This window comes from Mustela nivalis (assembly GCF_964662115.1).
Source record: "Mustela nivalis genome assembly, chromosome: 18".
In the NCBI taxonomy this organism is placed as follows: domain Eukaryota; kingdom Metazoa; phylum Chordata; class Mammalia; order Carnivora; family Mustelidae; genus Mustela; species Mustela nivalis.
In genome coordinates, this window is record NC_139037.1 from 23,877,319 (window position 1) to 23,903,988 (window position 26,670).

The 26,670-nt window shown below is 36.1% G+C and overlaps 1 long non-coding RNA gene across 1 annotated transcript in view; it reads right to left on the reverse strand.

Annotated features, from left to right (window-relative positions):
* The window catches only part of LOC309852281, a 260,224-nt gene that overhangs the window by 162,424 nt on the left and 71,130 nt on the right, over positions 1-26,670 (reverse strand). The gene's annotated exons all lie outside the window — the stretch shown is intronic.

Sequence of the window (26,670 nt, forward strand, 5' to 3'; positions counted from 1 at the left end):
TAGTGTCAAATCTCAAGAATTTGTATTACATAGGTAAAGTAAATAGAATTTAGATTAAGGATAAGCAGCCCTATGTATTTAGATGTATAAAATTTCAGATATCCTTACCAAAGCAAAATAATAAGCAGTATAATACTAAGTAACCATAACAGTAAACTCAAAAGTTCACTCATATAACATTCTTCTCAGAGACCTTGGTTTCCTAACCTATGAATTCTTAAGTTCCTCAGTTGTAAATTCTTCTATCATATGATTTTTCAAAAACTGAACACGTATGATCCTAGTGGCTCCTGAAATTTAAATTCTATGTCCACTGGCAGAAAAGGAATATTGCTCTCCAAGAGTGCCTAGTCGAAATATGTGCATCATTGATCAATGCTGCTCCAAACACAACATCGTCTAGGGAAGTCATCTAGTTGACAGGATGCAAAATCACCAAATCTACCCAAATGAAGGATACAGATCCACTTTTGGACAAGGTAAGGGCTCTATCAATAGCTAAATCTATTTGATTTTAGTTAAGATGTCTTAGAGGTACATCTTTTATTTTCTTTATCTCTACTGTCATCTACTGTAATTATATCAGTCTCTCTCAAATGATTAACTACAGTAGACTTTTAATGGGATATTCTGCCAAAGGGTTAGATCCTTTTCCCTTCTTCATTAGAGAAGCCACAACTCATAGTATTCTTAGGGTCAAGGATCCCAAGTGAATCATTTGTCACATACATTTTATGTTCAAAAATTTCTGATGCCTTAGTTCTTGCTTATAAACTGAAATCCATTCTTCTTCATGGGACATTTAAAGCACTCTTTGCCTAAAACTCCCTTTTCTGTTTCTTGTAGACATTCGCCCTTACATCCTTTCTTCTGAACATATGATATAGATATACTTGTTATACTAAGACATAAGAACATTTTTAAGCTTTATGACTTGGCTAATGTCAGTTATCCTCAAACTTATTCTGTAACTATATCTCCAAACACATAAAAACAATGACAAAATCAGCCTGAGAAGTACAGGATACAACCTTTCATGGCCAATTATCTTGCCGAAGCCTTAGTTCACACTAATGTCTCTTATTTCATTTTTTTAAAGCACAGAGGACTGTGGATGATATATTCAGCTATGCATCCCCTCAACCACCTCTCACCAAAATGACTAGGAGGATGAACACCCAACAGAGGAGAAGTTCTGAGACCGTGCCCTCTCCATCAGAACTATTGGATATGGACATAAACAGTATGTTGGAAAGGGAATTCAGGGTAACAATTATCTAGGCAATAGCTAGGTTGGAGAAAACTAAAGTGACAACATAGAATCTCTAACAGCAGAAGTGAAAGCCACCCAGGAAGAAGTTAAAAATGCTATCAATGAAATCCAATCTAATCTAAATACTCTAACAGTAGGGTAACCCAGGCAGAAGCTATAATTAGTGATCTAGAGGACAAACTGAGAGAGAAGAGGGATCAGGAGGAGGCAAGGAAGAAACAGCTTAGAAACCATGAAAGCAGAATTAGGGAAATAAATGATACCATGAAACATTCCAATGTCAGAATTCTTGTGATCCCTGAGGGGGTGGAGAAAGAGAGAAGACTAGAAGATACAGTTGAACAAATTCTGGATGAAAATTTACCCAATCTGGGGAATGGAACAAGTGCTCATGTCCTAGAGGCAGAAAGATCACCCCCCCCAGGTCAACAAATCTATAAAGACCTCAAGACACTTGGTTGTGATACTGATGAATCATAATTTTAGAGAAGAGCTCCTAAGGACAGCTAGGGAGAAGAGATTCCTTATGTACTGAGGAAGGTCCATCAGAATAACATCAGACCTGTCCACAGAAACCTAGCAAGTCAGAATGGAATGGCAAGACATATTCAGGGTACTAAATGAGAAGAACATGCAGCCAAGAATACTTTATCTAGCAAGGCTGACATTCAAAATGGATGGAAAGATAAAGACCTTCCAAGACCAGCAAGGTTTAAAAGAGTATGTGACCACCCAACCAGAACTACCAGAAATATTAAGAGGGGTTCTATAAAAGAAGAAAGAACCCAAAAGTGACATAGAACAGAAATTTACAGAGACAATCTACAGAAACAAGGACTTCACAGGCAACATGACATCAATAAAAACGGATCTTTCAATAATCAGTTTCAATGTGAACAGCTTAAATGCTCCCATAAAACAGCACAGGGTCGTAGACTGGATAAAATGATAAGACCTGTCCATATGCTATCTACAAGGGACCCATATGGAACCTCAAGATACCTCCATACTGAAAGGGAAGGGATGGAGAAGCATTTTTCATGCCAATGGGCCTCAAAAGAAAGCTGGAGTAGCAATTCTCATGTCAGATAAATTAGATTTTAAACTAAAGATTGTAGTCAGAGATAAAGAAGGATACTACATCATTCTTAAAAGGTCTATTCACCAAGAAGATCTAACAATTTTAAATATTTATGCCCCCAATATAGGAAAAGCCAACTATATAAGCCAACTGTTAAGATAAAGAGTCATATTGATATGAATACATTAATAGTAGGGGATCTTTACATGCCACTCTCAGTAATAGATCATCCAAGCAGAAAATCAATAAAGAAACAAGAGCATCGAATGACACATTGGACCAGATGGACCTCATAGATATATACAGAACATTCCACCCTAAAACAACAGAATACTCATTCTTCTCAAGATCATACAGAACTCTCTCCTGAACAGACCACATACTGGGTCACAAATCAGGTCTCAACTGATACCAAAAGATTGAGCTTATTCCCTGCATATTCTCAGACCACAATTCTTTGAAACTGGAACTCAACCGCAACAAAATGTTTGGAAGAAATTTAAACACTTGGAAGCTAAAGACCACTCCGCTTAAAAATGTTTGGATCAACCAGGAAATGAAAGCAGAACTTAAACAATTCATGGAAACCAATGAGAATGAAGACACATTGTACAAAACCTATGGGATACAGCAAAGGCAGTCCTAAAGGGGAAATGCATAGCCATCCAAGCCTCATTCTAAAAAACTGAAAAATCCAGAATACACCAGCTGTCTTTACACCTTAAAGAACTGGAGAATCAACAACAAATTAAGCCAATGCCATACACAGGAAGGGAAATAATTAAGATTAGAGCAGAGATCAATGAGATAAAAACTAGAGATATAGTAGAACATATCAACGAACCTAGAACCTGGTTTTTTTGAAAGAATCAATTAGACTGATAAACCACTGGCCAAATTAATCCAAAAGAAAAGATAGAGGACCCAAATTAATAAAATTATGAATGAAAGGGGAAATATCACGACTAACGCCAAGTAAGTAGAAACAATCAACAGAAATTATTATCAATTATTATATGCCAATAAATTAAGCGATCTAGATGAAATGGATGCATTCATGGAAACCTATACACTTCCAATACTGAATCAGGAATAAATTGACAGCCTGAATAGACCAGTACCTAGTAATGAGACTGAAGCAGTGATCAAAAACCTCCCCAAAAACAAGAGCCCAGGACCTGGAGAGTCCCTGAAGAATTCTATCAAACATTCATAGAAGAAATAATAACTATTTTACTGCAGCTGTTTCAAAAAATAGAAGCAGAAGGAAAACTTCCAGACTCTTTTTATGAAGCCATCATTACCCTGATCCCCAAACCAGGCAAAGACCCCATCAAAAAGAAAAATTTCAGACCAATATCCCTGATGAATATGGATGCTAAGGTTTCAACAAGATCCTAGCTAACAGGATCCAACAATACATTTAGAAAATTATACACCATGACCAGCTGGTATTTATCCATGGGATGCAAGGGTGGTTCAACATTCACAAATCAATCAATGTGACAGAACAAATCAGTAAGAGAAAAGAGAAGAACCACATGATCCTCTCAATTGATGCAGAAAAAGCATTTGATAAGATACAGCATCTGTTCCTGATTAAAACCCTTCAAAGTATAGGGATAGAGAAGACATTCCTCAACTTCATAAAATCTATGAAAAACCCACAGCTAATATCATCCTCAATGGGGAAGAGCTGACAGCCTTCCTTCCCTTTGAGATCAGGAACACGACAAGGATGTCCACTCTCTCCACCGTTGTTCAACATAGTACTAGAAGTCCTAGAACAGCAATCACAATAAGAAATAAAAGGTATTCAAATCGGCAAAGAAGAAGTCAAACTTTCTCTTCATAGATGACATGATACTTTATATGAAAAACCCAAGACTCCACCCCCAAACTACTAGAATTCATACAGCAATTCAGTAATGTGGCAGGATACAAAGTCAATGTACAGAAATCAGTTACTTTCTTATACACTAACAATGAAAATATATAAAAGGAAATTAGAAAATCAATTCCATTTATTTTAGCACAAAGAACCATAAGGTACCTGTGAGTAAACCTAATCAAAGAGGTAAAGGATCTGTACTCAAGGAACTACAGAACACTCATGAAAGAAATTGAAGAAGATACAAAAAGATGGAAGAGCAGTTCATGCTCATGGATTGGAATAATAAACATTGTTAAAATGTCTATACTGCCCAGAGTAATCTATACTTTCAATGCCATCCCAATCAAAATTCCAGCAGTATTTTTCAAAGAGCTAGAACAAATAATCCTAAAATTTGTGTGGAACCAGAAGAGACCCCGAATTGCTAAGGAAAGGTTGAAGAAGAAAAACAAAATTCGGAGCATCACATTATCTGATTTCAAGCTTTAAGACAAAGCTGTGATCACCAAGACAGCATAGTACTGGCACACACACACACACAAAGACATAAAGACCAGTGGAATAGAGTAGACAGCCCAGATATGGATCCTCAACTCTATGGTCAAATAATCTTTGACAAAGCAGGATAAAATATACAGTGGAAAAAAAGACAATCTCTTCAATAAATAGTGCTGGGAAAATTGGACAGCTATGTGTATAAGAATGAAACTTGACCATTCTCTTACACCATACACAAAGATAAACTCGAAATGGATATAACACCTAAATGTTAGGCAGGAATCTATCAAAATCCTAGAGCAGAACATAGGCAGTAATCTCTTAGACACCGGCCACAGCAACTTCTTTCAAGTCATGTCCCCAAAGGCAAAGGAACAAAAGTAAAAATGAACTTTTAGGACTTCATCAAGATCAAAAGCTTCTGCACAGCAAAGGAAATAGTCAACAAAACAAAGAGGCAACCCACAGAATGGGAGAACATATTCGCAAATGACATTATAGACAAAGGGCTGATATCCAAAATCTATAAAGAACTCCTCAAACTCAACACACACACACAAAATAATCATGTCAAAAAATGGGCAGAAGACATGAACAGATACTTCTCCAAAGAAGACATACAAATGGCTAGCAGATACATGAAAAAATGTTCATCATCATTAGCCATCAGGGAGATTCAAATCAAAACTACACTGAGATATCAACTTACACCAGTTAGAATGACCAAAATCAACAAGATAGTAAACAACAAGTGTTGGAGAGGATGTGGAGAAAGGGGAACCCTCTTACACGGTTGGTGGGAATGCAAGTTGGTACAGCCACTTTTGGAAAACAGTGTGGAGATTCCTTACGAAATTAAAAACAGAGCTACTCTGTGACCCTGCAATTGCACTACTGGCTATCTGCCCCAAAAATACAGATGTAGTGAAGGAAGGACCATCTGTACCCCAATCTTCATAGCAGCAATGGCCAGAGCTGCCAAACTGTGGAAAGAGCCAAGATGCCCTTCAACAGACAAATGGATAAAGAAGATATGGTCCATATTTACAACGGAGTATTATGCCTCCATCAGAAAGGATGAATACCCAACTTTTGTATCAACATGGACAGGACTGGAAGAGATTATGCTGAGTGAAATAAGTCAAGCAGATAGAGTCAATTATCAGATGGTTTCACTTACTTGTGGAGCATAAGGAATAACACAGAGGACATTGGGAGTTGGAGAGGAAAAGTGAGTTGGGAGAAATAAACCATGAAAGATTGTGAACTCTGAGAAATAAACTGAGGGTTTGGGAGGAGAAGGGGGTGGGGCGCCGGTGAGCCTGATGATGGGAATTAAGGAGGGCATTGTATTGCATGGAGCACTGGGTGGAGTGAATACACAGTGAATTTCGGAACACTGAAAAAAAATAAAATTTAATTCAAAAAAAATTTTTTTAAATTAAAAATACAGAAAGTCTCCTTTCCACCCCATGATATACCAAACACTGTTTTAGTTCAGAGGAAAATATTTTAAATTACTTATGAGATTAACATACTGATATAATTATAGACATGAGACAACACAGTAAGTTATACCTATTTATGTGCTGTTACTCACCTTGATTATGAGCCCCTTGTTCAGGATCACAGTTTATATGTCATTATATTATGCAAATAAAAAATAAATATATGTATATAATGAATTATGGTGACACAGAAAACTATGATATTAAAATCCATTTAGATGACAATTATTTCCTCTCAGTATAGTTAAGAAAAACACATTAATATCATTTTTGAGCACTGATATACTTCTCCTCTCAGTACAACCTCATCACCTTTTAAACATGTGTAAAAATGTTGATTTCTCATTTTAATTGCTGATTCCATAAATCTGCAGAGAATCTGTTTGTTTGGGGAAGGATTAAGGAAGTAGAAAAGAGAAATTGTGACTAAATCTTATATTATTTGAAACTGCTACACAGTTTCAGTGTCAACATTTTTAATGTATTATTTTAATAATTAATAGACTTTTTTTAGCACAGTATTAGATTTACAGAATCATTGAACGGGTAATACAGAGAACTCTACATGCTCAAATCTAGACCCACTCTACGAGTCTACAGTTTCCCTCATATTTACATCCCAAATTAGGGTAGTATACTTGCTAGAGTTAATGAACTAATATTGATAAATTTTTCCTATTATTATAGCCCATGGTTTACGTTATGATTCACTTTTTGCATTGTACATTTCTAGGGGTTTTAACAACTGCATAATGGCAAATATCCACCATTAAGTTTAAAAAAAAAAAATTAGTGCAGTTTCAAGATCACAGGCTACTGATACTCTGTACAGAATAGTTTCACAATGCTGAGTCCTCTGTATTCTACCAATTCACTCACTCCCCTCTTCTGAATCCCTGGAAGCCACTGATCTTTTAACTATTTCTAGATCTGCTTTTTTCAGAACACCATATACTTGTAATAGTAACATATGTAGCCTTTTCAGATGGCTTTTTTCACTAAGCAACTCCCCCTTGTCTTTCATTGCTTCATAGCTACTTTTTGAGTACTGAACACTATCCCACATGGAAACAAATTAACAGACACCTAACTCAGTTCTAAGTGATGAGAAACGTTTTCCTGCACTAAGAACCTCTGACAGGAGTCTGAGGATACATGGAGTTAGTCAAGCTAAGGAAGAACAGAAACACTGACAGGCATGAAGACAAGGAACCCAGACGTGGCCAATAATGCAGTCTGACCTTTATCCTCAGTAGAATTCACCAACAATCACGATTCCCTAAATATGTAAAACAACATATTTACTCTACCTGCATAAAGAAATTGAAACCCTTCCAGGCATCCATTTAATAAGAATGACTTTTTTTTCTTCAAAATACTCTCAGTTATAATTAAAAACATGTATCCTACCACCAATAATTTAATTCACAATAGGCCTCCCCCAAAGCAATCAGGTCCACATTAATTAACAAAAGATTATCAACAATCAAAGACTCATGGCCTTACTCTTTGATTAGGCAAATGCAGAATAGTTATGGGAGAAAAAAAAAAAGAGAGAGAGAGAGAGAGCCAGCATATCAGGGAAATAAATAGTATATTTTTTTTTAAAAAGCATCATTTTTTACTTTGTAACTTCAGGTTTGCTCTCAAAGTGTGTATTACAACATTGTGGAGTTTTACAATGCAAATCCACAGCAACTCTACAAGGTCCTTCCCGTGTAAATGTCTTCAGATGCATAATCAAGCACAGAGAATCAAAAATATGCCTGGTTTGTTACACAGAGCAGGAAAGAAGTGTTTGCTCAGATAGATTCTGGGCACCATCTGGGAGACAAGTGCTTGGTTTTGCAACAGATTGCATAATTTTCCTGTAGAATCTGGAGAAAAGCCCTAACTGCTTTAATAGAGAGTTGATTTTACATGCCTTTAATCTTCATTTCGGTTTGTCTTAAAGGCAATCCATATGGTTGAATGGCAGAAGTAGTCATTAGCTTAACACAGTGTTCAGGCTTCCATCTTTCTGTGGGAGACATGCAATATTTCACCTTATAGAGAGTTAGTTTTCATTGCACATGGCAATTAATCTTTTTACTAGCCAAGCATCTACTGCATATGTATGCTATTTGATTGATTAGATTAGAAATTTAATGTTACAGTTCATACATTAGTAATATTTCAATATAACACATACCAAGGACTCTGCTATCAATAATATGAGTGGATTAAGAGCAGCACAAATTAGCACCCGGAGCAGGAAGGATGACCTTGGCCAGTAGAAAATACTTCATCCACAACAGAGAAATCCTAGAGCAAAGTTCATCTTATTAGAGGCTCTATGTAGAACTTGTGGCTGGAGGGCACATGGATTCCTAACTGGCCACCAAGTACACATAAAAGCAGATGGCAAGACACAATTTCCAAATAGAAGAGGCAGTCAGACCTTATATGTACCTGTGACTACATACCTTTGTTGGCAGATGCTAGAGAGCAAAGCACTTTGGCATCATGTAGTAAAAGATACAACTAAAAATCCAAACAGGCAGAGTTAGAGATTTAAATGGAAAGGATTGCTCACAATCCTATCTTGGTAATAGTTCCTAAAGTAAAAGAAAAGTAGAACAGCATTTTTTCTTTCCATTGAGCTAAATTCTTAGGCATGAGCCCTGCATGCCTGCTAGGAAAAGTTACTTGTATGTTTATAGCTATCTAGTGAAGGAAAGTTGGGGGGAAAATTTCCATTTATTTATCACCCATTAAGCTAAATCCTAGCCTTGAAATCCCAAATATGCTATCATATAGGATCTCCCTAATGATATCCAAGCTTGCACTGCACATTGGAAGTAATTTGATGCAAGTATGTGAGTACATTCCTAAGCTCATAAATTGTTAATGGAAGCTACAAGATTTCAAAAATAGAAATCCACAATCCTGACTTCTTTTCCTATGGTTCTCTTCTCTATTCCACTGTGGTTTTCCTACAGGAGAAGCAGCATTCCAGGCAAAGTAATTATCATTCTCCCTACAAGTAATGTATTTAGGTAGTCCCAAGGATAAGGAAAATAAACACAGAGGGTAGCTTATTTAAAGGGCACAAAATAGTAACTATGAAATAGTAGAAAATACAAAACAGAGGATTATGGTTGAGAAATAAAAACATGACAACATTTAGGTCATTGTAGCAACAGAATTGTTTTAATACAGCATCTTTTTTTTTTTTTAAAGATTTATTTATTTATTTGACAGACAGAGATCACAAGTAGGCAGAGAGGCAGGTAGAAAGAGAGAGAGGAGGAAGCAGGCTATCCGCGGAGCGGACAGCCCGATCAGCCCGATGCGGGGCTTGATCCCACGACCCCAGGATCACGACCCGAGCCGAAGGCAGAGGCTTTAACCCACTGAGCCACCCAGGCGCCCCTTTAATACAGCATCTTTTAAATAAAATACAGCTGACCATTGAACAATATGGGTTTGAACTGTATTGGGTCCACTTATACATGGATGCTTTTTCAATAAATATACCAGAAATTTTCTTTATTGGAAAATAATCAATTTTTATTAGAAAACTGCCCATTTGGGAACACCTGTAAACAAACTGCATAGCCTAGACATCCCCCTCAAATTAAGAAAAAGGTAAGTATTATTTTAAGAATGTAGTTTATAATACATATAACATACAAAATATGTGTTAGTCAACTGCTTAGGTAAAGCTTCCAGTCAACAGTAGGCTATTAGTAGTTAAATTCGGGAGTCCAAAATTAGACACAGACTTTTAACTGCACTGGCAGTTGGTGCCTCTAACCTCTGCATTGTTCAAGGGTCAACTGTATTCTATAGATTATAATAATGGTCCCAATGCTTACATACTTCATGGATTTATACCCTTTGCCTTATAACTTTGTAATATCCTCCCTCTTTGACCTCAATTTGAGTTATATATTGCTTTGGGCTATTTGAAACTCAGCAAGCATTACACAAGGGGAGGACTGGAAGGACTACCAGGGTTGCTCACTCTTTCCCTCTCACAGTACTCAAAAGGAAATTCCCAGCTTAGCCCAATGATCCCAGGAGGAAGATGAGATACGCATGGATCAGAGGTAAGTTGCTTTGATTATTCCACTAACGCCTTCCTAATTGGCTAGCAGCTAGCCAAACTCCAGATGTCTGAACGAAGCAAGAAAAGAACAGGACAGCTGCCTAGCTAACCATCCCAACATCTGAGCAACAAGTTTATTATACCACTGAAGTTTTGCGTTGTTTGCTATACAACATGTGACAAGAGGCATGTTAATAGAAGATAAAATGATCAATGCCACAATTTATTAACATTAAATGTTATTATGCTAATCATTTTTGTTTATTGTATTTCTGTTCTATTTCCTTGTTTATTTCTGGGAACTTCTACCACCTGAAGATGTGTGCAATGGCGTTTGGTATACAGACATTAACACTTGTCATATCATCACCATGAATTGTGGCCTTTAACAAATTCAACCTTATGCTTATAACTGGGGCCAGGATTACTGTGACTGGCTTAAGCTCATCAGGTCCCACACCCAGAAATAAGGTTGGACAAAACCACTTGACTAGAAAATATAGATTATTGCCATGAAAAAGAGAATGAATGCAAAAGAGATCATGAATAAATGGGTAGGAGTGATGCGAATGAATAAACAAATCAAAGATGAATGAATGAATGAATATTTTAAAGACAATATTGGTTTTGTCTTTTAAGAACCATTTAAGTACAAGCTTCTGGATATTGGTCGAAATTACTAATAGATAATAAGGGAAATAACTTTTTACTTTGAGGTATAAAACAGACATGAGATTCAGTAATATGGTATGCAGGAAACTTAAATATTTTATGTAAACTTTATGCTTTTTTAAGAGTAGACATTATAGCTTAGAGTCTAGAAAATGGTGTATTCTCTGCCTGAATGGTGATGTGCATTAATTTGGGTATTTAATGTAGAAGTCAGTCTGCTGAGGAAAGCTTTGCAGTCTATTTAAACTTGTTTTAATTTGAATCCCAAGTCATTCTTTGTGTCTATAGTGTGGAACTGCTTAAAAATCTGTAGCAATAAAGCAAAGATTTGGGGACAGATTGGTTTCCAAAGTACTTCTTAAATGCATACCACAGACTACCCAATGGTTACAAATACAGTTCCTACAAGCAAATGAAGACGAATGATGGATGCAAATCAATTAGCATGTATCATTCAAAATATCAGCCTCAAAGCAGACAAACTTTCAGTAAGTGTCAAGCCAAAATAGTAAAATCTAATTGTTAACAGTCAAATCTTATTAATCAATTTTGTGCCTGATTATTAAATAATTTGCCAGCACTCTTAACAATCAAACAAAGGGATCTATCAAAATACAATATCAGACTGACATAATTAAGTGGATTTCTGCTCAGTGATAAATCACTAGCTACTATTAACTACATAGAATTAAAATTAGTTAAATCTGGAATTGAGTTGAAAGCTGCATTCAGATTTCCTAATGATCATATATGGCCGGATGCTGCCCAAGGCATGAGAGCAAAGAAAGAAAAGGGTGTTCTTTACATCTGAAATACTGTGTTCTCATCACAGAGAACACCCTGATCCAAGCTGTTTAGAATGTGGGAGCCAACAAAATCCCTGGAGATTAAATTAAAAAGTGACTTTGTGGCCTAATTACCAAAAGTCTAATATATATGACGTTAAACTGGAAGAAATTGTTAGCAGCACCCAGTTAGGGTCTAAGATTCAGAGTCTGAATCATGGACATGGCAACAAAGCTAAGGAGATGCTACCATCACACAGGATGGTCAGTAGCGGCAGCAGCAATAAATCAAACCCATGGCATCAACTAAATACAGGAAGACTTTATGTGTCTTTCCGACAGAAGGCATGTACAACTTGTAATGGCTTAAGGTTCCAAGAAATCTTGAAAATAAAGATAGTAAGACAACAATAAGTGTGTTAGCTCATGTTCACAGCACATTATATACTGCATGCCAGATTCTCAATTATTTTCCATGCATTACCTTATTTTTTTAATTTGTTTACGAATTGAAAAGCATTACTGTCCTATTTTACAGGTGAAGAACAGAGCAGAGAGATTAAGTAACATGTCCAAGGTCAATTTAAAGCTGGTAAATCAAGCCGCTGGGATTAAGTTCCAGGCAATTCAGCATCAATCTATACTCTTAAAGCAGATGTTTATCCTCATGGCCCACATTTCAACAAGTTAAATTCTGCAATATTAAACTCTGTTGGGTCAGTTGGGAAGCCAAGACTGGCTTTTATTTAAAAATCCTTCATCCTCCATAATGCTTTTACATTGGATTTCGTAACAACCCAGCTGCGGAAGGGATGACATAGCTTATGAGCATTTTCCAAGGCGATAGAGTTAGTTTGCTTGTTTTTTTGTTGTTGTTGTTGTTTTTTAAAGATTTTATTTATTCATTTGAAAGAGGCAGAAAGAGTGTACACCACAGAAGGGAAAGGGACAAGCACACTCCCAGCTGGGCTGAGCACCGAGTGCAACTCCACTGAATCCTGAGATCCTAAAATCATGACCTAAGGCCAAACCAAGAGTCTGAGCTTGGAGCTTACCCAACCGAGCCATCCAGGCACTCTGTTTGTTTGTTTGTTTGTTTTAGATGAGTCACTTATTTATGTCTCACCTCGTTCCAAACAAAGTAAAGATTTAACACATAGGCAGGACTTGGTATCATAAAACCAAGTTGTGCCCAGAAATCGGTAAGTTTCTTCCTACTCAAAGACTGGAAACTAGTAAACTTACTAGTAAATGGTGTCTTTATGAAATTTAGGTTCTACTTGTGTGTACACCGAAAGGGCATATTAAAATGATCTGTAAGACACTTTAAATTCTAACATTCTTGGTGTTTATAAAAGCATTCCCTAATTTGTAAGTAGAAACTTAGTGTTAAATATTCAGCTAAGTCCTAAATAGGCAAAATAAGTGAAGATGCTTTTTTAAAGATGATGTATTCATAAGCTTTTGGTACACCAAACAGCTTAGCAGTGGAAACCGGGTCAATATCACCCATGATAGAATGCTGCCTCAATTCCAGCTATTTTTCCCTAAGACATCACCCACCATGCCCCTTTCCTTGATCATTTTCCTTAAATACATTATTTCCTAAACCAATATCTACTGTAAACTATTGGCCTTTTGCCTAGAAATGTAACAAAAATAAAATGCCATTCTTACAACATACTGGAAATACATCCTAAAGATAATACATCCTAAAGATAAAATCAATAACAAAAATATACATCAATAAAAGGGTGTATACATCTAAATTCAATTATGTGGAAAATTCAGACTCTGTGGGTATGTGCACCAGCATGCGTGTGTGTGTGTGTTTTCTAAAGGTTATTTAGAGTGAAAATTTGCTAATGAAAATGGAATTGGGACTAGACTATTCCATAACTGATCAGTATAATGCCAAAAGTGGTAGCTCCAACTAGAAAATAGGCAATCTTATGTAAGGAGCTCCACTGGAAATTTTAGTTACTTCATAATGCCAACCCAAGAATAGGGTCAGATTTTAGAAGCTGAAACAAAAGGATGCAGGATTAAGTTGTAATTTCATTTTAAAGGTCTGGAAAGAGCATTATGATCTATTGTGGAAAGACACTAATCACTGAGGACCATAATGATTGCTGTTTGACAATTTTAATATGTAAGGGCACCTGATTAAAATTTAAAAGGCATCTTGAGCATTTGTGAAGCTAAATTAACATTTATTGAGTAGTTCTTGGTGCTAGGCTCTGAGCTGGTTGCTTTGCACAAGATATCCCACTTAATCCTCATGACAACTTTGGGAGCTAGGTTTCATTAGCTAGGAAAAGGTTTAGATTTTACTGAAAAGAACATAAAATTTGGAATCAGATGGACCTGGATTCAAGATTCCCATCACCAATTTTCTGTGGAGTGCCATTCTTAGGTGGAGGGGCCATGCAAATTAGACGCTTTATCACTTAAAGCTTTGATATATTTTTTAGTTGTTCATCTTTTTCAAGATATATATTGTTATTCTGCACATTTAATACAAAGACATCAATACAATGTTGGAAAAGGTGTAGGTAAAATGTAGGGGGGGGAAAGGATGTTTATATATTAATTTAAAATTATAAGAAGAGAATTTTTTTTAAACTAAAATTTGAAGCATTTCAAAACCCCTATTGTGTGTGATGGCAAAGCATCACATTGGAATTATTCTTCTGTGAAGCAAGTATCACTCCAGGTAGGCTAGGTTGTTATGAGGTGACAACTAACCCAAAATCTTGGAGACATAACACAACAAAGCTTTATTTCCTCTCCACGAAAGGTCAGTCGTGGGTAACTCCTCCCCAAACTATGGCTCAGCATTGCCCCTCCAGATCAACTCATGCCAATATAGGGGAACTATTCACATTTCATCGGGCAAAGAAGTTAAGATGGCCATCCTTCACCTCAGAGTGGCAGGGAAATGGAGGCTTCTTGCCTGTGAGAGGCCAGAGGCATGGGGAACTCAGTATCATTGAGCAGTCGTAGGCTAAACATTTATATCCCTTCTTATGCATTGTCATGATTCAAAGAAAAAACTGTAAAAGGTATACTACCTTTCTCTAGAAGCTTCTATCTTTTCACTAACATGTGGAGCAAGTTATCTGGAACTGAAATATCAAATTAAAAAAAAAAAGTTTCATCAAGTAAGTTAGAAAAAGTCAGTCTGTCATTGCCTAAATTCTTAAGCCATGAGTTTCTATGCCTATGAAAGTCTTCCTGAAAGTTGTAAGGTGAACTAACAGATTGCTGATAACTGACAGAGAAACCTCACTGAGACTACACCTGCCTATGTGTGGAATTTTCTGCCAGAGATAAATGTGACATTTAAATTGCAATGCTCTTTCCCCCATGCATTTCTGTCAGAATACTTTCAGCAAGAAAATAGAATGATTTAAATATACTTTAAAATATACAATATTTGGTATAACATTATAATACAGAAGATTCTTCAGTGAAATATTAGGAGGAACAGGTTGCTTGATTATTATCATGAATGTCAAAAGTATGCAGTGTGGTATTTAATACAATTCAGTGAGTGATGAGTTGGTAACAATTTATTCCCTCAGAGAAAAGAAATAAAAGACCAGGAAATTCAAGGAGAGGCTCATCATTTCTAATAATAATATATTCAAGAATAAAACAGAACAATAGATTTGAAACTGAAGTTAGATATTTTGTTTATTATACAAATCTCTTTTGGAAAATAGAGAAGTCAAATAGATATTAATTAAAAAAATAATTTTAAAAATTCAGGAATATAAAATGAAAAAGTTTCCCCTTATATTTCTTAAAGTTATAAATTTCTTAGATGTTTGAGCATGGATAAAACTGTAATTAATAATCAGTACCTACATTTCAACCTAGCTTCTCAGTTTCTTTATCTTCAAAATAATCATGACAATACAACCTCACAAAGGTATTATGAGGGCTAAAAGACATAACTAATTAATATGTCTAGCACAATCCCTATTGTATACTGTACGCCAGTATGCACCTTAGGTTTAAATCCTAGATAAGCCTCAAAATATAAATCCTAGGAATTCTGATTTAGAAATTGATTTTCTAAGTATATATTTTTAAAAGTTTAAAAGATGATTCAGTATAGGGTTTCTGAACTACACTGGACACTAAAAAATGTTGACGTCATGTATCTATATGAAAAATTCCCTACAATCTCCACATGTGTGTGGTGTGTGTGTATGAGTGTATATGCATATGTAATTTCAATGACTTCACCACAGCTCATCTATGAATATTTTAGCAATCCCTGGCTGCCAGATCAAGGACCACTGTATTATTTTGAGAAATAATTTTGCATCTTTTCCCCTAATTTATATTGAAATAAATATACAATTGACTTTAAGTATTCTCCTCCATACAAGTCATAAAGAAACAAATACAAAATGTTGATATAGAATAAATCAGTATTCTATTTAGTGGAGTGGATATGTGAATACTTCAACAAGCAACATTTTTATTCTAGTACCTTGAAATGCATTAAATATAGTACAGGTACTATCAATTAAAGTGTCTGAAAATTAATTACAACAAGAAGCAGAATCATTCAACTAATCACAGCCAGATCTAAATAAATTAGTTCTTAATCATAGCTTTGAAAGAAGAGGAAAAAGAAAGCAATGTCAAGGAAGTCAAATTGCCTTCCCTTGGGCAAAGACATAATAAAACATATAATAAGTCAAGAATTTAACTTCAATTTTGTTGATAAGATCATCATAAAGTTATAGTAATAATTTACATATTTTCCCCATATCTGGGTTTTCAATTTAGTTGTTCACTGTTAGATAAAGGGACATATTTGCCAAAGCTAGTGTGAAAGCTGCAGCCAGGAGATGACAGAAGACAATGGAACAATACATACCTTCCCACTCTTCAAACATTTTATCCCCAGACTGGGTTGGGATAGAGGGCCAGTTTCCTTTTCCACATCTTCATATGTGGGGCTCACCTCCTCTGCATCCTTTCTTTGCAGAGAGAGATGGTAAAAAGCTGTCCCAATATAGTTTCACATTTAAGAGATCCAGGATAAAAATTAATGGCAAAAATTTAGGAACTGTGACATACCAGAAGCTTCTTTCCCTGGCTTCTACAAAGGTAAACTTGTTGCTGCCTTCTAAAGGAAAAATAAAATAAATGTGAAGTTAACCAGCCTCATTTTGAATCTGGGCCTTTCTGTTCATTAGCTGTATGACTGGTCAACTTATTTAATCTTTCTTATTTCAGTTTACTAAATTTCACCAATTTTCTGTGGTCCCTTCTGTGGTAAATTTCACCAATTTACTAGTCCCTTTCTCACAGGGGTTGATGAGAGGATTAAATGATAATAATAATCTTCAGAGCACCTCAATAATATTAATTATTACACAGAATTAACAGTTTTATACTTGCTGGCATTCAAAGATCTATTTACTCAAACATTTACTCATATGGTTCTAATCTTGACTCTGCATTTATGCTATTGATAATCATGGGACAGTTTGTTAAACATTTGGATTTGAACAAGAAATGAATTCCTTTTTGCTTTATAATACTGATGTACCACAGTTTCTTTCATCTACTATGCATATTCCAGGAATACCTTGAGAATGTTATAAAGGGTACAAGACTGGAGGATGTCTGAACACATGGATTAGAACCACTGCTCTAATACTTGCTTGTAATTCCAGAACGTATCTCTTTGTCTGTGTATTACAAGCATTGTGAAGAGTTTCAATATCAAACCACTTTTCATATAGCAGCTAATGGATCAATCTGAACTACAAAGCTGATCATAGCTCCCCTGGCTTAAAGTCTTTAAGTATTCCCCTTTGCCTGGTCAATAAAGTCCAAATACCTGTTCCTATATTCTCCTTCCACACTTTTCTATTTTTGGTATTCTATTCTATATTTTGCATCATGAATACACTGCCGAGGGACCCCATTTCCTATACCTTGGTCACTCTTGCTCTTCAGCTAACTCTTTGCCTGTTAGCTTTAATCTATTCCTCAATTTGTTTGCGGCTTCTCCTTCCCAGAACCGCACACCTTGGTTAGGCATGTTCATAGAACACGCTACACATGACCCCGCAAAGGTACATTGGAATTTCTTCTATCTAGCACTGAAGTTACTCATGTTTAATTTTCTCCACTTAACCGTAAGATCAGGAATGGTTTTGCTACTCACTGTAGCTCTAACATCTAATACAATGCCTGGCATATAACAGATGTTTAAAAATATTATATGAGGGGCACCTGGGTGGCTTCATCATTAAGCGGCTGCCTTCATTTCAGGTCATGATCCCACTGTCCTGGGATGGAACCCCAGATCAGGCTCCTTGCTCAGCAGGGAGCCTGCTTCTCCCTCTCCCACTCCCTCTGCTCGTGTTCCCTCTCTTGCTCTGTCTCTCTCTGTCAAATAAATAATATAATCTTTAAAAAAAAAAAAGAAAAAGAAAATATTATATGAATGAACCATATAGCATTGCAATTTTATGGCAGTTGTTATTTCTCTCCATATTTTGAGCTTTTCAAGAAGAAGAATACTTTCAAGTATTGATGCAAATAATGTGTACTGAATGCCGAATATTATGGTAAGGCCCTTGGGATCAGAAACCTCATCTGATTTTGTCTTGGCTTTCACATCACTCAGTACCCGATACAGAACCTGGAACATAATAAGCATGAGACTAACACATATGCAACAATAAATGAATTAATATACCTTGGGCTCTTAGGATCCAGACAATGATGAAAATACCAAATTACTCCCTATTAAAGCATATTAAGATACCCAACTTCCTAACCTTCTCATAACTTCTCAAATGTGAATGATCTAAATTACCATCTTGTGATCACTTGGAACTATTAGAGATGCAGCAATATTCAGATTTCTCCTTAATTAGTGTGCTTGTGGTTATTTTTAAGAAAAATTAATAAATTAATAAAAAACAGTCTTTATGAACTCCAACAGTTCAGAAGGACACATTTTATGAGGGGTGTGCGTGTGTGTGTGTGTGTGTGTGTATTTATATGTGTAGTTTGTTCCACTCTCTATATCTAGACTAATTTGAAAATACCACAACGGGTTGCCTGACATTTGCTAAGAAATTATCCTCAAAGTGAATTTTAAAATGATTCATGTTTTGTAATCTCAAGAAATGAATGGTAATGATGTTCCCTTATATTTGTATATGCATTAATCTCCATCATTGCTAGTTAATTGTATACATTTTTGGCTCATGAACAACAAACATTTTAGGAAGACAAATAGCTTCTTTTTCTGGAAAATATTATGTATGGATCTTTTGTTCTTTAAAAAATCTTGCTAGTTTTTATTGAATGCATGTCATTATAGAAAATTGTTGCTTTAGAACAAAATAGGATTTATGCCTGTGCTGGAGGATGAAGAAAAGGGGGTGAAGGGCTCTTTCAGGTATTGCCAAAGGATAATTAATTAATTAATTAACAATAATCCAATACTACAACAATGTGGGGGGGATGGTTCTTGGCTCAAAATACTGGTAACTCTAAGGTTAAGTCTAGCTTGGGGCACATGTGAATCAAGAGGTAAAATAAGCCGTTAAGACTCCTGATTGAACAGTACCCTCTTTTGCTAACTTTATTATAGGGAAACCTCTCTCCATCCTGTTAAGCTACTCTAAGCCTAAATTAAAACTTTAGATCCCCAGAAGTACAATCATCTCTTCCCTACTATCTGAATGCCAAATCTCAATGAATATGTTTTATGTTTTGCTGTCATTGCAAAGGCAAGAGTGATGGTGTAAAATGACGGTCAGGTCTAAGTTGTTTTAATGACGGGAGGGAAGGGATAATAAGACTGATAAATTCAACAGGGATGCACGGGCTGAGGTACTGATCATTTTGATATGAAACATTGGTGATTTTGTTAAAAAATATAAGGAGGAATTAGTATTAGATCAGCTAAAATAATAGATTACTTATCCAGTAAAGGGTATAAGAGTAGGATGCTAAACTCATCACACTTCAAACAAACCACGTTTATTTTCATCTGTTTCATGTACTGGGCATCTACATGAGACTTTTATAGGAGAAATTGATTTATTTCTTTAAAAAAGCTTAGAAATTACAGACATTGATTAGGTTAGGGTTTAAACTTTAAGTTTGAGGATTTCATTTGTTTCTGAGAGGTGAGGACAGGGTCAACAGTATTCAAGACAGAAAGCTTGTGAAAAGGTTAACAGATGATGCTTCCTAAAATGAAATTACACTCATTGTGGGAGATAATTATTATTAATAAGTAGATAAAAGTGTCAAGATAGTAAGGGAAGAGCAGAGATTAAATAGCTAGCACCAACACCGACTAACCTTTTCAAATTATGATTAATTGCCCAAGAGCAAAAAATGCCCATGCAGTTGTGATCCTTTGTTTGTTTCAAATTGCTTTTGGGATATCCTGAATAAGGTAGTAAACAGGTTCCTCAGAGATAAAAAGTTTAGGTCTTCTAACTTCAAGAAAAGACATGCACTTGAGAGGTGTCAGGAGTTATGGAAGGTAAAGAAATCATCAAGACTATGACTCTCCATTAACTCTAATCTTCACATTTGCAAGCACTATCCCTCGGCTTTCCCCATTGACGTATGGCTTCTTTGTGCCTCAGGAATGAGTATCTTATCTCCATATGCCATAGATGATGATAATACAGATAACAAAGATTATTTTCAAAAATGTACAGAAAATAATATTAGCACTGTGTTAAGCATTTATCAACCAAAACATGCCAAATAAAAATTATTTTCTTTTTTCTTTTTTCAGATTGGAAAGTTTAGGTAGTTAGGTTAAGGACCCTAACTAGACTCAAATGACTAATGCAATTCAAACCTAAGTTCATTTGACCCCAAAGCTGATTCTTTTACTCTTTACAGTACAGGTTTTACTCAATCCTTTGTCCTTTTTTTTTTTTTTTTTTTTAATGCCCAGAATGATTCCTACATGTAACAAAAGAACAGCGTGATCGAGTCTCCATTGTTTAGTATTGCTCTTTTTCTTCTTCTTAACTGATTTTCTCACTCCATCAAACAGGACTCTTAGATACAGTGTTAGACTAGTATCAAATATTTATCTCCAACTCTTCAGAGTCACTGCTTGCTAAAAATAGTCAAGGCAAATGTTCCCACATTTTCTGACAAGAAACTTACCTTCCTTTCAGAAGGGACTGTGTGGTGATCCATAAGCAGTCAGAGGACCCCCCTGCTAATTCTTTGTACCATGAATACTATGGGGAACACACTGTTTGTTATAAGGGGCAACAAGGGTGATTCTTTTGTTATGGGGACAATTCTCTTGAGGGTTGGCAAGGGGGAATTAATAAATGAGACAGAAAGTTTTCCTTTATGCTGCTGACAACACCATCTAGCTCTTATACTACAAATTTTCTTGAGGGAAGCACTTCATTTGGCTTTGTCATTGTAAGGACATTTGAAATTAATACAAATCTGTGGTTTCAAAGCAGGTAAATTAGAGCCCAAATACAAAAGCTGATTCCTGTACTAAAATAAATAAATAAATAAATAAATACAAGAAACAAATTTAAAGAAAGTATTTCTCAAAGGTAATTTTTCTGTACATGGAAAGAAAATTTCTAAAGTTGTTTCAGTGTGTGCCAGCAACTAAATATCAGAATCTCCTTTTAGCTAGAGAAAGTAGACAGTGACATCAGAACTGAAGCATTGTTGATGTTGGGACCCGTGTACAGAGTGTATGATGACAAGAACATTGGGTATCAAATTCTAAGTTGATGCTGAGTGACAGTGTGTCAGCCATATCCTGGCCACTTGCAGACAACGATCACAAGCCCCATTTGCTTAACAGGAACACAGCATGTGCTCTCCCACAAAAAGTAGGTTCCTTCAGATAAGCAGTGGCCAATATTGCTTTGGAGAAATATGAACACTTGTCTGCCTTCACTGAACCAATTATTCAGCCAACTATACATTGGGGAAATTAATTCTTGAAGCAAGATTTCATTACATTTATAACTACAAATATTGTTCTTGGATATAAACTGCCTGGCTCACTTGACTCACTGACCTTTTATTTCGATATATCTAATAGATTTATAATATGTTCTGGGAAGAAGCCTCTCCCCCCCCCCCCTTTAAATTGCTCTTTCAACTTCGTGAATATCAGATGAATGTTAAGTCCTTCCACGGATATCTGAGAAGTCAAGAACTCTGTGTATTTTTTAAGTTTGGCTTCCAACTTGTTTCGTAGATAGGGAATATCATGGAATCTTACTATTGGAAGGAATCATAGAAGTGATTCTGTCTAATCTGAGAAGGAGTCCTTCTTCCCTAGTGGGTTTTGGGGGCCACAAGAACCAAAATAATATCCCACCAGCCCTTATTTTCTCGGCACCTTATTAAAAAAAAATCTCATCCATAGTAAATTTTAATTATATAATAACTAAGTGGGGGGGAAATGATGAACTAATCCAGCTTAGAGTTTCCCACAAAATTTACCACTAAAGGTACAAGACTATTTTACATGGCATTTGGACAAATGTCAGTATGCCATTTTCTATATCCTAATATACCTTTACTATGTATTACTTTATCTTGACTAAGGAAGAAATAAAAAATTATAAAGTTAAAATAAACAGTAAATGTAACAACAATGTAATGAATAAAAGCACTGATTCTATCACTGATGGCAAAAACTGTAGAGAGTAAAACAAACAGAAGCATGACAGAAATCTATTCTACCCAACTCCTGGTTCTCTCCATTTCATTCCTCCTTCATAGGACCAACTATCTATGTCTTTACTTTCATTATATTATTAATATTATTTTTGTTGACATCATTTTAGAGAAAATAAATACAGTATGATTTTTGATGCTACTGAAATGTACAAGTCTAGTTTATTCATTGTTTCTCAACCATATGACCTGTATGCTTGGTATTACCATGGGGCTGAGGGCTCTCATCTATTCTAATTTCTTATCATTTTACTGTTTTCACCTCTTTAACCTCTGACATTTCTGTTCTTTCCCAGCAACCTAAGGTTGTGATCTAAAAGATAGCTCTGAAGGAAAATCTCTGACAGTTGTAAATGTATTGTTCATAAAAGGCTCTTGTAAGAGTGCTGGGACCAGAAAAAGGGGTTGTTGGATTTAGTATAGAGCCAGAAGTAGAATTCTGGGAAGTCTGATTTTCATGATTCTTTTCATGTTATAGAAGAAAACACATTTTATGTATTTATTTGTTTCCTTTTATCTTCTAAGAAATACTCAAAGAGATCCTTATATCCATCTTTCATTATACACAAAGCTCTGCCCACGGTACTTTGAAATAAATAATGAGGAATTATTAGAAATGCAGTTTTTCTCTCATTAAAGTTGGACCTGCAGTCTGTGAAACCCTCTCCTATCATTATTTCTGACATTCACTCTCATTTTCATTTTGGAATATTGTAATAGTGCTTATTCCGCTGTCAGATTTTCTGAACAGAGAAATACTATGGATGCATTAAACCATTCACTGAGCAGGAATTATGCACTTGGTGCCCATCTGAAATCAGTACCAGGAGAAGAACTTGTCATTGTATTTTCCCAGAGCAAACAACTTAACAAGGCATGTTTTTTAGTTCTTTTATTATTTTTTTAAATAAATAGGAATAATGGATATGCCCGTTAAGTTTATCCAGTTTGCCACTGTAAAACATCTAAACATTATCAGCCCCTCTGTTCCTTCTTGTCTTCTTTGGAAGACACAAGGTATTTGAAGAGAGAGAGAGATTCTTTTAGGGATACTGAATGCTGAGCACCTGACTCTTCCTGATAGATATTTGAAACAATTACCTAAATTGTCTCCCATATTCCAACTTCCAATCCCCACCTGATTCTTCTTACATTAAAAAAAAAAAAAAATGTTTAAAGAAACTTTATATGCTTCTAGGGTACAACAAATGTTTAAACAAAGTCTGAACAAGCGGCACCTTTTTTGTTCCTTGTCACTATAATGTAACACTTTCTAAGCTCGCATCTGTGCATTAGTAACAAATGACCAGAGAAATATGGCTAAGGTTGATTAAACTGCATATGAAAGGCTCTGAAGATTTTCGTAAGAGAACTTCTTCCCACAAATTATTTGCCTTCATTTTTTAACTGCTGGGCTGGGGATTTTTTGAGTGGGTCATTGAAATGACTATGTCTAGTCACTCTTATGTATATTCTGATCTTGGTTTACTCAAAGGCTACTTACTTGTGCACCATCATTTTGCAATCATTGCTCTTTTATCAATTATCACCTTACTTGAAAGATCATCATTATCCAACCAGTATTTCAAGGGAAAAAAAATAAGTTTCATCACTTAATTTCCAAGATACTACAATCCTTTTTTGGCTCATAGTCCTTCTGTCTTACTGCTATTTTCTGGAACCCTCCTCTTCTTCCCATTCTCATGCTTAAAAAACATAAACATATGTTGATCTCTCTTTCTTCCTTTCTCAATAGATAGATAGATAGATAGATAATAGATAATAGATAGATAGGGAGCTTGGTGTCCTCCAAGCTTCCTAAATGTGTGGTTTGATGCCTGATATTAATTTGGGAAAATTCTCAGTCATCATTGTTTCCGATAATTCTTCTGTTCCTTTTTTTTTTTTTAAGATTTTATTTATTTATTTGACAGAGATCACAAGCAGGTAGAGAGGCAGGCAGAGAGGAGGAAGCAGGCTCCCCGCTGAGCAGAGAGCCTGATATGGGGCTTGATCCTAGGACCCTGGGATCATGACCTGAGCTGAATGGAGAGGCTTTAACCCACTAAGCCACCCAGGTACCCCAATTCTTCTGTTCCTTATTCTCACTGTTCACCTTCTGGTATTTCCATTTCATGTACGTTATACTTTTGTAGTTATCCCACAGCTATTGATTACTTCCCCACCCCAGTTTTTTGCTTGCTTTTCAGTTTGGGAGGTCTTTTGTTGTTTTTAATTTTTCAAAAAAAATTTATGTATTTACTTGAGAGAGAGAGAGAGAAAAAAAAAAAGGCAGTGGGGAGGGGAAGAGGGAGCGAGAAAGAAGAAGTCTCCCCACTGAATAGGAAACCTAATACAGGGCTTGATCCCAGCACCCGGAGATCACGACCTGAGCTGAAGGCAAACGCTTCACTGACTGAGTCACACAGGTGCCCCAGTTTGGGAGGATTTTAAAGAGCTATCCTCACACTCATAGTCTACGCCAACCATGTCCAGTCTAGTAACAAGCCCATCAAAGGCATTCTTCACTTTTATTTTATCACTGGCATTTCTTTCTGGTTCTTTCTTAGAATTCCCATTTCTCAGCGTGCCTGGCTGGCTTGGTTCAGAAGAGCCCACAACTCTTGACTTCAAGGTCATGAGATTGAACCCCATCTTGCACTGCCCATCTGTTACTGCAGGGCGTCTCCTTCATCCACTAGAGCCTTTAGCATCTTCATTACAGTTGTTTTAAATTCCTGGATAACTCCAATATCCCTGCCATCTCTGAGTCTGGCTCTGATGTTTCCTCTGTCTCTAAAGACCATGGTTGGTTGGTTGGTTGGTTTTTACTTTAGGGTCTTTTAATTATTTCTTGAGAGCTGTTCATGATGTACTGGGTAAAAGGAACTACTGTAAAAAAAGACTTGAGTGATGTGCTGGCAAGGTGAAGGGAGAGGGGAAGCACGCTATCATCCTGTGTTTAGGTCTTAGTCTTTTAGGGAGCCTGTGCCTCAGATCTGAATTCCCTCATGCTTCTCAGTTTTGTCCCATCCTGTAGGTGAGGCAGAGGTTTAGAATGGCTGAGGTTGGATATTTCTCTTTCCTCAGGTCAGTTAAGGTCTGATAAAACTCCAGCAGTTTAGGCTCTGGTTAAATAGTATCTCCTGAAGGTAGACCTTGTTAATAAGAACAGAATGATCCTTTTCCCTGACAGAGAAATGAGGGGATTTTCCTGATATTCACTGTAAGAACCTGATAGAGCTCCAAAAGGTAAAGCTCACAAAAGGGTGGCAGGAGGCTAAGGACTGGGTCCCCTGGAGTTCTCATCTCTTAGACTTCCTATGCTGAGCCTCCAGAAATTCTTCAATTATAGTTCCAGTTTTTCTTCTCTGGAACTGGCTCCAATGAAGGTTTCTGCTTTGATTCTCTATACTCTATACTGCTTCTCTACACTTACCTATCTTTCTCTCCAATTTTGGGGACAGCAGTTTGCCTTATAACCTCATTTCTCTTAAGGATTTGAGAAGAGTTGTTGATTTTTTTTTTTTTTCCCTTTCAGTTTGCTCAGCTTTTTACTTGTTGAAATGAGATGGTGTCTTCCAAGCTCCTTACATACCAGACTGGAAGCCAGAGGTCTGTGGATTTTAAAAACCCATATATATGCTGTTTCGTAAGAGACACACCTAAAGCACAGGATCATTCAAGTGTTCAAAATAAGCAACAGAGAAACACAGAGAAGTGAACATCCAGGTGAGGAGCTTGTGTACTACATTATGTAACATAAAATATGCTTTAAAACAAAGCTTATAATAGGGGTAGAGAGAATGAATATAAAGTTCAAGTCATCAAGAAGTTATAGTAGTTTTAAATATGCCTGGATTTAACGTAGCTTCAAAATACATAAAACAAAAATAGAATTATAGAGATGGATCGATTCATCAGGAAAGAAGGAAATTTTATCCTATCACTCTGCATCACTATATATTAAGAAGTCAGAATCTCAGAAGGAACAGGGAAATCTGAACTTCACAGATAAGTGGGATAAACCAATGCAGTTATGGAGTTCCATATCTCAAAAGTACGTGTATCCCCCACCCCTTACTCTGATACAATTATACTACTTATAATC